Source organism: Pteronotus mesoamericanus, unplaced genomic scaffold (genome assembly GCF_021234165.1).
Source record: "Pteronotus mesoamericanus isolate MK-2021 breed Mesoamerican mustached bat unplaced genomic scaffold, CSHL_Meso_final contig_116, whole genome shotgun sequence".
NCBI classification, from domain to species: Eukaryota; Metazoa; Chordata; class Mammalia; order Chiroptera; family Mormoopidae; genus Pteronotus; species Pteronotus mesoamericanus.
The window spans coordinates 42,286,177-42,289,812 of NW_026555027.1; positions in this window are offsets into that span (position 1 = coordinate 42,286,177).

Below are 3,636 nucleotides of genomic sequence, written 5' to 3' on the forward strand. Positions count from 1 at the left end.
TAGCACCCAGTGGTGTCAAGTGCCCACAGAGTCTCTTGAACTCTTGCCCTCCCAGAAGCAAAGGATGCATCATTTGCCTCACCCAAGCCACTGGTGCTCAATTAACAAAGACTCACTGATTTCCACAGGGGCCATTGCTCTATCCAAAGAGGTGTTTCGCAATCTGGACCTGGAGTCAGGCCTTAGATCTAGTGACATTCACATCATGTCCTAATTCAATCATTGTTATTGCAATCACTTAGCCTTTCTGCACCCCATGGAAGTAGGCAGGTAATCTCTGCCTCGTCCTTCTCACCCAGCTGTTGTGCAGAACAAATAAGAGAAAGAGTGTGAAGGTCCTTTGAAAATCATGGAGTGTGGTGTAAATAGTCACCAGACACACCTCCCACAAGTCCATGCCTTTGCATGTTTCTGCCTCTGCCGAGAGTGCTTTTCCCACCATATATCAAGGCCTGACTCCAATGGCAACTCCTCCAACAATCTACCCTGACTGCGTCATCTGAAAGACATAATGGAACCGTCCCTTTCTCCTGTCATCCTTTCATCTCTACCAGTCTCTCAGTACGCTTCACTTTCCACTTCATTCTATAGCTTTTTGGCTCACATCTTCCCTGCCAAAGAAGCATTCTGAGGGTAGGACCATTGTTTAATTTTACCAATTTTACTTCCTATAAATGAAATCTGTTGAATTACAGGCCTGTATCTAAATACTAAACACTCATTAAAATTTTTTTCAAGATGTTGAAGACAACTTCTGCTCTAGAAAGGGCTGATGGGGAGGTAATTAATAAAAACACGGGATAGCTCAAGGGCAAATGCATTACTCAAACATTATGTGGACTCTGAAGAAAGATTAAGCAGTGGACTCTGTGGGTTAGGGATGCGGGCAGATAGATTAGGGAAGGCTTCCTGGAGAAGATGAATACTCCCAAGAGATAAGTAAATGCCAGGATTGATAACCTGAATGAAGTAGAGGGGCTAGGTAGAGTACTAAGCATGAAGAAAGATCCAGACGGACCAGCAGTGAAAGTTCATCCATTCATTTCTCTAGTTCCTCCTTCCAGCAACAAAACTTCAGTGAAGGTCTGTTCTGTGTCAGGCACAGTGCTAGGCACTAGAAAAACACAGATGATGGAGTGTGGCAGTGCCCCACGAGAACTATGGAGGGAGAAGGATATAGATGTGTCTCTAATCCATTTGAAGGACATCACAGATGCAGAAGTCCTGGCTTGTCAAAGCCTGGCAAATGCCATTTATAGGGGGGATTTTCCCAAGCAGATCATGTGTCTGCAATATTGATAGAGGGTCACACATGGCTCTGTCGGACCTTTTCTCTCTCAGTGACCTAAAGGACACGGGATGGTGATGGAGGTTAATGGTCACTGTAGCTATTAACCTTGGATGCAGCACCTATGGCAGGCAGTTTTAGAACCTAATATTTTAGAACGGATTCTTTGGAATTCAAAAGGACTAATAATAAATATGATGTGGCCATTATTTTGGGGGAGCAATTAGAATAGCATTATCTTGACTGAATTGAATTCTTATTAATGGAAGTGGGCAGAGTACTTCAGAATTTGGCACATCTTTGCTTTCATGTTTGAAGGAGGCACTGGAAACAATGTTCCAGAAACTTCAAAAGCCCACTTACTGTTGGAAATTTGTTCACAGATCTATGTAGCTATTTTTGGCACTTATTTTGTCGGATGCTTTAATATCCAATTTCAGAGCATCCATTGACTTACACATTTTAAAAATGTATTTAAGTTAGTGCAGAAAGCATTTGAAATCCATAGGACTGGCATCTTGGCTCACTGAGTCACAGATATGCCAGTATTGTTTTCATAAGGATGTGTTTGTTGAGCTCCATACGTGTGTGTGCGCAGAAACCTACTGCAGATAAAAGTCTGTATGTGCATGTGTGTACATGGGCACAAGCACTTTAATATTCATGTGCACACATGCTGTGGAATTGCCTTCCAAAGGTCCAATGATTCATTTATGGAACAAATATTACCTAGCATACCTCATGTGCTTCTTTTCTAGATAACTGCCTGAAATTCGAGAATCCTCAGAATCAGTCTATTAAGGGAACAGAAACCAAAGAAAAATAAAATGCTAAATATCTAAGTAAAAAGTGCTATTTGTTACTGTATGTCCAATGAGTGGCCAAGGTTATAGAAAGAAAAAAAAATAGTACTCATGGCCCCATTCAAGAGGCCATGTCTGTGGCTGCCTGTAATAGCTGCCATGTGTTGAATTCTCATCATGTGCCAGGCAGACCCTAGACATTATTTCTGGTCACATCCTTACTTCTGAACTGAGAAAACAGAGAGTAAGGGACTGACCCAAGGACACCCAGCAGCCAAGGCAAATTCAAACCCAGTTCTGCAGGATGCAAAGTCCTCACACTTGTCACTCCGTCTGTCTGCTTCTCTTTTTCACTCAGTTATACTCCTTAGAGAAAAACAAGGTTTTCTTGTGATGGAACAAATCAAGGCCCATTGCCAATGCTGTGCCTCCCTCGCTGTGCTGTTCACAGTGCGCAATCATCCACAGTGAGACAAGGCCCAGGCACCCCGCCTAGCGCCAGGAGATGGAATAGGGTGGGCAGTTTGGGAGGGTGTTAACACCAAGACAGAAATTTAGTTAGTTAGTTATTTTTCCTTTAACTTCAAAAGCTAAATTTACTTTATTTTTTAATTTTTAATTTTTAATTTAATCTTTATTATATTTTTTTCCATTACCATTTACCCCCTTTATACACCCTGTCCCTAGCAATCACTATGTTGGTGCCCATGTCCATGAGTCCTTTTCCCTGAGTCCTTTTCCCTTTTTGCTCCGTCCTCCCACTCTCCGAGCTCCCCCTCTCCGCTAGCTGTCATCTGCTCTCCATCTATGAGTTTGTCTCCCGTTTTGCCTGTTAGTTCAGTTTGTTCTTTGGATTCTACATATGAGTGAAATCATATGGTATTTGTCTTTCTCTGACTGGCTTACTTCACTTAGCATAATGTTCTCCAGGTCCATCCATACTGTTGCAAAGGGTAAAATTTTCTTCTTTTTTACACCAAGTAGAATTCCACTGTATAAGTGTCCCAAAGTTGTTTTATCTACTCATACATTGATGGACACTTGGACTGCCTCCATATCTTGGCAATTATAAATAACACTGCAATGAACATAGGGGTGCTTGTGTTCTTTCAAATTAGTGTTTTAGGTTTCTCCAGATATATTCCCCAAAATGGGATCGCTGGGTCAACAGGCAGATCCAATTTTACTTTTTCAAAGTATCTCCACACTGCTTTCTAAAGTGGCTGCACCAGTCTGCATACCCAAAAACAATGCAAAAGAGTTCCTTTTTCTCCACATCTCACCAGCACTTGTTATTTGTTGATTTATTGATGATAGCCATTCTGACAGGTGCAAGATGGTATCTCATCATGGTTTTAATTTGCATTTCTCTTATGATTAGTGATGTTTAGCATCTTTTTATATGTCTATTGGCCATCTCCACCCCTATGTCCTCTTTGGAGAAGTGTCTATTCAGGTCCTTTGCCCCTTTTTTAATTGAGTTGTTTGTTTTTGTTTTGTTTTATTTTGATGTTGAGTTCTGTAAGTACTTTGTAAATTTTAAAT